This window comes from Mesoplodon densirostris, chromosome 13, assembly GCF_025265405.1.
Source record: "Mesoplodon densirostris isolate mMesDen1 chromosome 13, mMesDen1 primary haplotype, whole genome shotgun sequence".
Taxonomy (NCBI): Eukaryota; Metazoa; Chordata; class Mammalia; order Artiodactyla; family Ziphiidae; genus Mesoplodon; species Mesoplodon densirostris.
Window position 1 is genome coordinate 19,661,895 of NC_082673.1, and position 12,885 is coordinate 19,674,779.

Below are 12,885 nucleotides of genomic sequence, written 5' to 3' on the forward strand. Positions count from 1 at the left end.
ATTTTATTTGACATTAATCAATATTTTATTGATACCATGGATGCAGACATAGGTTTCTAGAGCAGTATTTTGTAGCCCATTTGTTTTCTTTTGGAAGCCTTTTTGGCTGAAATGGTTAAAAAAGTTTTCAAAGTATTTTAATTTTTAATGCAAGTCAATGTGGTTGTACATTACATTTTGTAAAAAGATACATTCAATACTAAAAACCTAAGTGGGCTCCAAAAAATTCTTAAGGTCTCCAAAGTGGCTTTAAAAAAAAATTCAGTTAAGGCACATTATCTAAAAAGGTAGAATGGATTTCTAGCAGTTCAAAGAACAGCTTCTTTTATAATTTTTTTTCTGTGAAAATTTGAGATGTCATCTTTCTTGGTAGCCCCATACTGAGGTCTTTGCTGTGACTGCAGTCTCTAGCTTTTATATTGATTTGTATTACTTCAACAAATGACAGAAATCTTTATTATCTACAGCCAAGCCATCTATTAACTTTTAATGTCTATTAAAATAAAAAAGTGTGAAAGAAAACCAGTACTTCTAATTTAGTCTTTAAAAATAGAGAATTACTAAAATCGCGATTTTAGGCAACGCTGTATTCAGATCTTTATGCATTTCTTTTACATTCCAAATCAATTGCAATTGTTCAAATGCCTATTTTACTGCCAAGTTGACATTTCACCTCAGTTCCTCTTTTCTTTGCTTATTATAATTTTACAAAAAAAAAAATAAAAAATAAAAGCTTGCCATGCTGGAAAGAGTAGAATATGCTGTGAGACTAAATTAAGTGCATACATTTTTACTGGAGAAAAACTTTCATCAAATGTCTCCTTTTATTCTGTTTTAATAATGGGTTTAAGGTGAAATGAAGGATTCTGACTTTGATTAGAAATTGTAAGCAGTAAGTTAAAATTTGCATTTGAAATTTCCTTAGGAAAAGTGATGACTTTATCCACTTAACTTGGGCAGTAGGGGTCACTCTAATTCTTTAAAGATCAAGTGATAGGAAGATTATTAGCCACAGACAAGATCGTTCTTAAAGCTACTTTAGGGGAGCAGAGAAACTCTTTTCTAAATAGAAAGACAAATTAGAGCAGCGACCGATTTGATGTACACACTACACATACACACGTGTGCACACACACGTGCACACACACACCCCTACACATAATGCAGGACCTGCATTAGGTTTTGTTGATATTTTAGGGCTACTGTGGTTTTAATCTTGAGTTGTGGTTTGCCATATATCAAAGGCTTCCAGAAATTCCATGACTAACCCTCCTCATGAATGTTATTTGTAGATTGCTACTGGCTCTTTTTACTTCACCCTAATTGTAGCAATCATCATGCTTTTTTTTTTTTTTTTAATCATGGGTGAATAGCAGTCAGAAAAGTGTTTCAATTCACATTAGACATAAAAAAATTGAAAATTTATTTTGCATAGCAATATTGGTTTGCCATTCTTAGTGATCAGTTCAGTCTAAAATGTAAACAAAATGAACCAGTCATTAATAATGGCATGACACAGTCAAATAGTCATTTTTAAGTCAATTATTTTATGTTCCTAGCCTTTGAGATCTCAAAATCTGGTGGTAGAGATAGAAATGAAAATAACAATTACAGTGTTATAAAGTAAGGGCTGTACTTGAAATGAAAGCAAAGTTCTGGGGAAAAGGAAAGGAAAAACTGAACCTGTTGGTTTAAATTAGTGGCAGTGTTTCAGTCATTGAAGAGTAGGGGTACTTCAGGAAGAGTGATGTGAAAAGCACTAGGAAGGTAAGGCCATGAGAGTAGTTGAGAAAGTGAGTAAGATCTAGGGGGACTGGGACTCAGGGTTCCTGACTGTCCTGTTACATTTGATGGGAGTGGTCATGACAATGGATGGAACTGAAGCTCCTCAAGGATATTGCACACCTTGTTTAGTTATATTTACTTACTTCCATGAGACCTGAGGCTCTGACATGATAAGATGAAATCCTTTTTTTTAAAAAAGTCACAAAATTATCAGTTTAGTTTTTACTCAAAAATGATCAAAAAATCAAGTTAGACAATCACACCTTATTCATGAATCTGACATAAATTTATCAAGCACCTACTATATGCAAGGCGTGGTTTTAAGTGTTAGATTTACAGGATCAACTATATATATGAGAAGACTGCTCTCATACAGCTTACATTCTAGAGGAAGGAGATAGATTCCAGAGATGAGATATGATTAAGTTAATGTAAGGTAGTGAACTTGTTCTGGTGAAAAAAAACAGTGTAGGGGAATGAGTGACTGGGATAAGGGAGCCACTTGACATAGTTCACATAGAGAAGTTCTCTAGAGAAGGGGGCAAATGAATTGTCACCTGGTTGAGAAAAAGAAATGAGCTACTCGAGGATTTGGAGGACTGGCATTTCAGGAAGAAAAGATAGTAAGCACAAAAGCCTAAGGCACTTTAACATAAAACATTTTGAGAATTGCAGTAATGGTTTCTCTTTACCAGTTGGAGGCAAATAACACAGTGGAGCAATTCTGAGTATAGAATCTGGTGTCCACCTAATCTGAATTCAAATTCTGGCCAACGAGTCAGGGACCTTAGGCAGATTATTTAAGTATTCTAATTCTCAATGTTCTCTTCTCGAAAATGTAGTGATACCATACATATCAGATAATTTCTGTCAGTTGTTTCAGATATAACAGTGTTAAAACTTTTAGTAGAGTGCCCAACATAAATATAAGCAGTTAATAAAGCTTACTTTACCCTCTTCTGATTCATCTCCTCCTCTGTGGTGTGGAACTGCACTGCTTACCTACCCAGTATGGTTTTGTTTGTTAATCCTCAAATAGCATGTATATTTATCTGTACAGTGGACTCTTTTTTCCACAGTCTTAATTCAAAATTAGATAAAGAAGATTATAAAGAATGAAAGCTAGCCAGTAGTAAGGGAGTATGCTGTTTGTTCTCTGTTATCCTTAATTCATTCTTTTTTATTTATTTATTTTTTGCGGTACGTGGGCCTCTCACTGTTGTGGCCTCTCCCGCTGCAGAGCACAGGCTCCAGACGCACAGGCTCAGCGGCCATGGCTCATGGGCCCAGCCGCTCTGCGGTATGTCGGATCTTCCCAGACCGGGGCACGAACCCATGTCCCCTACATCAGCAGGCGGACTCTCAACCACTGTGCCACTAGGGAAGCCCCTTAATTAATTCTTAATTGTTCTATGATTCTTAATTTATAAGAAAAATATCCAGTATATTTCAGGTTTGTGTAAGGAATGATCATGTTTGAGAATAAATAATATTATAGATCTGTCAAAAATTCTTCTGAGTTAAGAAACTGACAAAACAGACTATTTTTATAGGCCTGCCAATTTTGAGTGAGCCTTTTAAAATCACTTAACTAGCTCCCGTTGTTTTGTTCTCCATCTGATTTATTTGTGGCCATTGCTTCTAAATAAGACTTTTCTTGTCCCAGATCTAAAACGCTTCCTCTGTCTCTAGCATATGCAACAATCCTGTTCTTAACTTTTCCCTCCCATGTCTTTTGTTGACAATATATCTCATACTATTGAGACTCACTGCCGATTCCCTAAACCTCTTTTTCAAAATAAATCCTCTGACCTTCTTTTTCTAAAGTCTAAGGACCAAAACAGACTCTCACCAGCCCTCCAAGTAATCTCACCTTTTCCGTCCCAGACTGTATACATGTACTCCTGCCGCGGCAAACTGACTTCAGTCATGCTTTGTGAATACTTACCACAGAACCTCCTTGTGTAAACGATGCCCAATTTACTCTTTTCTCTCAATTCTCCCCATAACTTCCTCCTGCCTCTTTCTATGATAGACTACACAATACATTTCTGGAATGTTCCAAGGGCTATACAGGTAAACATCCTTATTATATAGACTTGTTGTATAGGTCTATGTTTCATACATCTTTCTGCATATAATAAAGAGTTAATTTGTAACAACAGAAAGGGACCTTAAAAATAATGCAATTCAATCTTTATTGTACATTAGCAAATAAAAAAGGAATTCAGATTATACTTTAGAAAGAGATCTTCACAACTCTTACTCTATTTTCTTTGCAGTTTACAAAAGATCATAAAGTTATGGTGTGAGGGTTAACTCCATCCAGCAGATGTGCTTTGTTTGGCCCTCATAGAGACTTTTAAATATTTTTAGTTGTTTCCAAACTTTAATAATCTGAGATTTCATATAAAACTCTGGATTTTCAAATTCTCTTAGAAGTCAGATTATTTGATAATCCTTGATGCTCATGACTTAATGACAGTGCTTGGCTACATCTAAGAAGCACCCACATTAGAGACACTGGTCTCCCCAGTTGGCAAGTTTCAACTATTTTCTAATATTTCACACTCTTCCCTGTATTATTGATTTATGTTACTTGCCTGTCTCCCACAGAAATTTGACTTATGGCATCCTTTTTCTATGGCCAAGTGCTTCTCAAGTGAACTGATAAAAACTTGAAAAGTTTGGCCCAGTTTTCACACCTCTGGGGATCTAGGACTGTAAAAAGGTATCAGCCACGCAGTTCATAGATGTACTGTTGACCTGTAGGTGTACAATGGTTCTTCAGTGGGTCTGTGAAATTCCACAAGCATGTTCCAAGAGTTGTCTCTGTGTGAGGCATTGAACTAGGCTCCAGGGTCCCAGTGACAAATGAAACAATCCTTGGAGGATTTTACTTGATGACAAAACTGTATCGAAATATCCTTGAGGGTTTGTACTATTATGTCTTATTTGCATCAGAACTGTAGAATAATCAGCATAAGATATATTTATTGTTATCAATATAATATAATCATAAAGGTAGGGTTTCTTTAATGAAAGTTACTGTGTAAAACAAATAATATTAAAAATAATCAGCCAACAACAGCATAAATGATGAAACTTTTTTGGACCATTTCACCATTGGTTATTCTCAATTGCAGAAAAGTATTCCTACTGGCCATAATAAACAAAAATTCTTCTTCATTCAAAGGTGCATAAACATTTCATCTCGAAAATATGACCCTAATGTTTTTATGTATTGATGTCCGTTTGCTGTTACATAGGGGTTCTTAGAATTTTAAACAATTTATATGTTACATAGCAAAGCCATTGGCATTGCTCTTGTTAAACTAAGCCATAGTTGAAAGCTAGCAACCCAGATCTTTTTTAACCAAACAGATGCTTTTCATTCACTATTGGCAGTACGTGCATACTGAACAATTTTCTCAATGGTGATTATAGATTTTGCAGGTCTATTCACACTCTGTTGCTCTCTTACCCTGCTGACTAATGGAGGTGTATGTTACGCATCTGCCTATGTTATGGGTAGATTTAGCAGCTTAGGAAAAGCAAAGCCATTGTTCAGCACAGGATTTGGCCTTCATTGCCACCATGATCTAATTAATCGAGGCGACCAGTATCCAGCATAATTAAGACATCAGAATTCTTTTGGGCACCAAAATTTTATCTGAATAATTTCATTGAATGAAAAAGAATAAATTGAAATAAAATTTAATGTTCATACTCATTTAGTCTCTAGAGCTTATTAATACATGGTGTGAGATGGCAGATAGAGAATGGAAAATGCAATGCTTTCTATATACTCTTTCCAAACTCAGTGAAATAATTCAAGTAAATAATAGCAATGGAGTGAATTCTGGTGAATACTAAAGGTAAAAGGACTTCAAAAGGTCAAGGTCCTCGTTATTCCTGTTTGCTGAATAAGTGGTGAGCCCAATACTTTATACATTGTACTGAAGGACTTTGTCCTTGTCCCAGAGGCTCAGAGATAATATTAAACCATCATGGACAATTGTATTAGCCAAGCAGCTGATTAGCTTCAAAATAGAGGTTTTTCTAAATACTTTTTTTAATTTGCCTATTTTTATTTTGTCATTCTATACTTTTGTTCCTCATACTTCTGTCTTTCCAGAATTAAAAATAAAAAATAAAAAGTAAGAGGTTAGGCCTTGCCCCTGACAAGAAACATAGAAAATTTGATTTTATGAAGAGACTTTTTTTTAAGTGAATGCAAAAATAGACTGGATATAGAGAAGAGGAAGATGGATTGTTACAAGCGTGACGAGAAATACAGAAAGCAGCACAGAGCTGGTCTGGAGAGATGAAACGTATAACGAATGAGTCTACATAGATAAAAGGGGTGTTGAGAATGGAGGAGTCGAGAGCTGATTTAGCAATACATGAAAATGTGGTCTACTCCAGAGTGAAAAGGATGGTTCGCCAGACTGAATTTATATCTGTCTGAGGGTTGTCCAATTCTGCCTATTATGCCCTTTTAACAAGTAACAGTGGTGACTTTTTGAAAAACATGTAATAAAATATATTTTTTGGAAGTTTTGTTTACCCCAGTGTTTTCTGAAATTTCATTTGCATGAAAAATAGCTTGCCGTACTCTTTCGGTAGTTTTTTTTTTTACTATTTATTATAATTCATAAAAGTTTCATATTTAGTAAGAAAATGAACAGTTTATATATCTAAATTAAAAGGAAATCTCCCTTTTGAATCACGCTTTCAACTTATTGGGTATTTTTTGGATTAGTGACTGTAAAATATATAGGCATTTTCTCTGTTATCCATGACATCTGTCCTTGCTAAAAATATTAGTTTTGCAATTTCTTTCACATTTAAAATATTTTCTTTTGCCTTAATTTGTTTTTGAAAGAAATGTTCTTCACTTTCACTTCTCAAATTATGACAAATCAGAGTACATAAGAGGGTTAAACTGGATGTGTTTTAGAAGAGTAAAGAGGACTTCCCTGGTGACTCAGTGGTTAAGAGTCCACCTGCCAATGCAGGAGACACAGGTTCGAGCCCTGGTCAGGGAAGATCTCACATGCCATGGAGAAACTAAGCCTGCAACTAAGCAACTACTGAGCCTGTGCTCTAGAGCCTGTGAGCCACAACTACTGAGCCCGCCATGCCACAACTACTGAAACCTATGTGCCTAGAGCCCGTGCTCTGCAACAAGAGAAGCCACTGCAGTGAGAAAGAAGCCCATGCTCTGCAACGAAGAGTAGCTCCCACTCACCTCAACTAGAGAAAGCCTGCACGCAGCAATGAAGACCCAACACAGCCAAAAATATAAATAAATAAATTTATTAAAAAAAAGAGTAAAGAATTCACTGAGGTGAGACTGATCATCATTTAAATTATCAGGAAAAAATGCTTAAGAAACAATGGATTGTGTGACAAATTCTATTGATGTTGTGTTTAGGTAGCCAAATGTTCTAGCTTTACAAATGAAAAAAAAAATCCCTAAGCAGATTATGGGAGAAAGTAATCATTCAAATTACAAACTTAAGAATTTCAAATTACATACTTCATCAAGTTGAGCCTGTTTTAACTTACTGAGTAGATTTGGTATAACAGGATGAAAAAATTACTTGTGTTTTAAGTACATGGAAAACAGTCTTCCTATTCTTATCATTTATTTTCTATACAATTGCTATAATAGGTAACTTTAAGGAAAATAGCTGAGAATATATATCTCTAGAAGATAGTGGTCAGAAATATTCAAAAGTATGTTGAAGTACAAGCATTTATATAGCTATTTTTCCTTAGGAATTTCTTTTGCTAAGTTAAATTTTTGAAGTAGTTCTACTTTTTGGAAATCTGATTTTGAAAAGCAAATCTGGAGAGATGTTTGGGAAGATGTACTGAAGATGTTTTTTTTTGCAGGTGGTTCTCTGAATTGAAGCTGAAAATTTGACTCAATAGAATTTTTCAATAAATGCTGTGCATGTGGGCTTTTGAACTTAATATCCTACAATTATACCATATTTTATATGCTAAATCCATATTAATTTTTAAAGGTTAAGAGTAAGAACTCTGAAGTTGAACAACCTGGGCTCAAATCTTAGTTTTTCACTTAAATAATGATATTGGAAGATTATTAAGTTTTCCAAGGCACGGTCTTTTTATCTGTAAACTGATGGTAATAGCAATGTCTACATTATTATTGCTATTATGGTAGCAATGAAGGTAGGGATGTAAAACATTTAGAATGGTGCCTGAGAATACTCAGCTTTTCTGGTTGTTCATTATGTTATACAATGCTATGAAATATTATTGAGATTTCCATGGTTATTAAAAGAAATTAAGAAATCATTTTCTCTCAAGTCTAGACTTTGAAATAAGTGACATATTGTCAGTCATCCTTCTCTTTCAAAGACTTATTATGGCTTGAATTTTACTTATGTGATAACTTTAATATTGCCCTAGCCATAACCTGCTATGATAAAATAAATATTACTAGTATACCAAGTATAAAATCTAGTTCTCCAGGATGGGGCAACCATTCCCAGCATTAAAACATTAATGTCTCAAACTGTAGTAGGGACTGAATAATGACGGGAGCTATTACTGTTCTCAATGTTGAATCTGTAAAATTAAATGAAAATAAACTCACTCAAATTAAGAGTGGCTGATTCGGAGCTCTGTAGCTGCATTGGGCAAAATGAATTGCAGATTAATCTTGATAATGTATTTCCTTTTGATATTTTTACATTTATATCATATTGTCTTCCAATGTACCCTCTTCATCTTGATTATTAAGACCTCAAAGGCCGGGGACTTCCCTGGTGGTCCAGTGGCTAAGGCTGTGCACTCCTAGTGCAGGTGGCCTGGGTTCAATCCCTGGTTAGGGAACTAGATCCCACATGCTGCAACTAAGAGTTCACATGCTGCATCTACAGAGCCCACCTGTCACAACGAAGATCCCGCGTGCTGCAACTAAGATTCGCTGCAGCCAAATGAATGAATGAATGAATGAATGAATAAATAAGATATTAAGAAAAACAAAAATCAAGATCAGGTGCAGAATGAACAATTACAAAAAGAAATAAAGATCTCAAAGGCCTTTTTACTCAAATAGTCTATTTTCTTTATCTGAAAGAAAAATAGTGATTCGAACTTTGCTTTAAATGGGTCTCTATAGGAGAGAGTGAGGGCCAATTCTTACCTGTATTCTTTTGACAATTTTTTTCAGGCTGACAACTTCATAAAGGAATGATGGTAGATTTGGGGTGATAGGCTATAGAGAGTCTCTCTGATTTGATACTGCTATATTTTACATCAAATTTATGACACAAAAGTTTTTAATAGATATGGCTTTGAACATATCTTCTGCAGTCTGTAGCAGATATATATCACCACCTAGCAACTTGTGAGAAGTTAATAACTAATAATTCACAGAAGTTTTTAAAACTATTATACAAACAAGAGAAAGAAATAAAGACAGACAGGGATATGAAAAAAGCCTACAGAATTGTATAGGATATGGATGGGTAAGCATATTCTTGTTGTTCAAATCTTGGAGTTGACCACTTTTAGAAGCCTATATCCTTCAAATGAAACCAGAATTTTACATTACTATTTAAATCTTCTTTGACAATTGTAAATATCCACCTGTTCTCCAGGCATACCAGGGAAACTTTACCTACAACAGGCTCCATACATAGAAAGTAATTCATAAATATGGTTAATGAATATAAGTATTGTTGAATAAATTACTAGTGGGAAATGATCATTTATTCATTTAAAATATTTATGCAATTCTAATGCTATTCTAGGCACTAAAATATAAAGATTAATAATAACTAACAATTATCCTTGACAATTTAAGATACTTGGTAGTAATTCGTATTAATAAGAAAATTAAGGGCTTACTTTTTTACTTTGTGCTGGGTTATAGTACTTCAGCAAACTTTTGTGGTTGAAAATTTTGTAACCATTTATCCCTTTGTCTGAGCTCACACATTGAATAAATAGCATTGTTATTATCTGAAGACAGAATGGTCTGTCATCAAGTCCATGTTCTTCACAATTATTCTCTACTATCTCTTACGTAGAAGGTCTTGTACTCGGTACATCATATATGTGATTTAATTTAATTCTCCCCCAAACTTTTTGAGGTAATTAGAGTAGTATTATTAATTCTATTTTATGGATGAGAGATGGCTAGAGATACCAGTCAGGTCTTTAACCTGTCCCTTCCCAGCCCAAACCGTTTCCAGTTGGAGAACAATTTAGCTGCAAGTTGTTGACCACTGACTTTCCCAGCACTGGTGGGAATTAGTGCCTTAGTCTTGAAGGGGTGGTCTGGGCAAGGTTCTAGAGCATCCACTGCATTGTTTAGTTCCTGTACAACATCCAAGTTCAGCTCAATTGTCATTTTCATATGGAATTCTTCCCTGGTCCTTATAATTAAGTCAAATCCTCTTAATGTGCTCTCAGGGCACCATGCACCTTCCCTTTGTAGCATTTATCAGACTTTCAGTTCAGTTTATTTGTGAGTTAATTTAATTGTCTTCTAGGCTAGGTCTAACACTCCATAACATGATGAACAGTGTCTGAGTTTTGCCCAACATTAGATCCCAGAAACAAGTAAAATATTACATACATGGTAAAGGCAATATAAATAGAAAGGAACTTATAAGAGCTCGACAGGGCACAAGCTAAATGAATCAAGGTCTCTTTTACACAGGACTACTGGTGATAACAAAGTGGGAAAATTGTTCTTACTTTTCTAACTTGACCAAGGTAGAAGAGGCCAGAATGAAGACATTTGCAATAAGAAGCATAGGAGTGAGGTAGCCAGAGTCTTATTTTTTACTTCTTTGAGACTGGGTTCTAGTGATGGACCCACATAGGCAGGAGGAAAGAGGTAGGGCCTGCTATTTGAGGTGGTTCTGTCCATGAGTATGCTCTCTTGTCATAGGCCAGCATGCAGAAATTCAGGTTGGCAAATGCTCCACATGGGGGTAGCCATTATCTCTTAGCAGTGGCTCAGATTACTTACCTGTACAAGTGAATCCCTATCACGGGAAAATCTCACAGTGGCTCCTTCTTGCTCTCATTTTTAGGGCTCACAATAAGTAAACTGTGACTTTTACCCAAATTTCCTATGCATTTCTGGAGTCTGCAACTCAAGTTTATGTCTACAGCAAAACTAGAGGTCCATCATTCTAGTGGCAACTCCAGGCTGTGCTATTTTTTTTTTTTTGAGAACATATTTAAGGCTCTATAGAGTTGTATTACCATGTAATAGTTGCACAATTACATTTGTGTGAAAATGCAGTGTCTCATGATGAGTTACTCATTTGATTCATTTTGTTTTATCTTCAAGCAGAACACCATTATCTTCATATTCCACTAGTTAAGAATGAGTTATCCTATTATCTGAGCGTGCTATTGCAAGAGTTTACATGACAAAAGAATCCCTTATCCTAACCTCTCCAGACATCAACTCAACTCCTTTTGGTAAAAGAGAAATGAATATCTGGCATGGGATGGACTCTGAGCATCTATATTTTGATGGAGCAAATCTAAATTATCTGGATCAGAGAACCCTGAGAAACTTCTTCAGTTACAAAAAGTATTTAATATAATCCAATACAGTGTCATTTGGTGTAGATCAGACCTAACACTTCCTTTTTAATAAATATTTTGTAATAACCCTTACTATTCTGAAATGCAATTCATTCATATCTTCACTTACCAATATGCATGATTAAACAAAAAAGAATTTGTATAATATCTTAACTCTAAAAGATAAATATAAAAGAAAATAATCTTTAACAAAGCAATATATTTTTAATTTGCAAAAGCTTGGTCATGACTATAATGAAAGACAGAGGCTAGCACTTATATGTAGAAATACTATGAATATGACAATTACAGACCAAGATTGATACAGGCATGTTTACTGACAGCTCAAATACCATGTTCAACCTTGCCTATATTCACCTGTTATTCAAACTGGTAATTAACTCTCAGCAAAATTTCAAGTAAGAGAAAGTACACACGACCTTCCTTTGGTTTACACAGTAGATGTATTCCTGGAAGTTTCAATATATATTAAAAACCTGCCCCCAAAGCTTTGAATTTATATGTAAAATGACCTGGTTTCTCAGATAAGGTACATTAAAACAGATTCTTCACATATATAGATGTCTGGTAGAACATTTAAAAATTGTGTGGGACTATCTGTTACATTGCAGGGCATCCAGCATCTCAGACCCTCATCACCTAAGTGACATAGCATCCCTCCTCATTGTTACAATTCAGTATCTCCATAGATTTCCAAACTACTTCCTGAGAATAGTGGTTGAGATCCACTATGTTAGGTCCTCTGAGATCCTTGTTGGTTTAATGCATGCACGCAAATTGTCTACTGAGGACCAGAGGGGAAAAGCTTTATTTGTTGAAAAAGATCCTTGAACCCATAGTTTCAACAAATGGTCTTTATATATACAAATGTGCGTGTTATTAGTGTGTGTGGTATAATATGAAAAGTTTGGATATTTTCAAATGTATATAGTAGAAACTATTATAATTCATAAAATAACACTAAATTTAAAATTATTTAAGATAGGTGGCAAATTTTTGATTATATATTTGGTTAGCTCAGAACTAATCACAACTATCTATTATCATGTGGAAGATCATGAATATTTCTTGAGCTGAGAAGGGTCCTCAAAATAAAAAATGTAGGGGGCTTCCCTGGTGGCGCAGTGGTTGAGAGTCCGCCTGCCGATTCAGGGGACGCGGGTTCGTGCCCCGGTCCGGGAGGATCCCACATGCTGCAGAGCGGCTGGGCCCGTGAGCCATGGCTGCTGGGCCTGCACGTCCGGAGCCTGTGCTCCGCAACGGGAGAGGCCACAGCAGTGAGAGGCCTGCGTACCGCGAAAAAAAAAATGTAGCTTCGAAGTACAAGTAATAATTATGAAGGAAAATTTGATTTATTGCCAACAGTATAATAAATGTAATAATATCAAGATGAGGGCTAGTATAGAAGGTAAGGAAGCATGCTATAAAGGCCACAGTTTATAGCAGATAAATGGAGGTCACGCAGTAGCAGCTGGAAAATTAGGA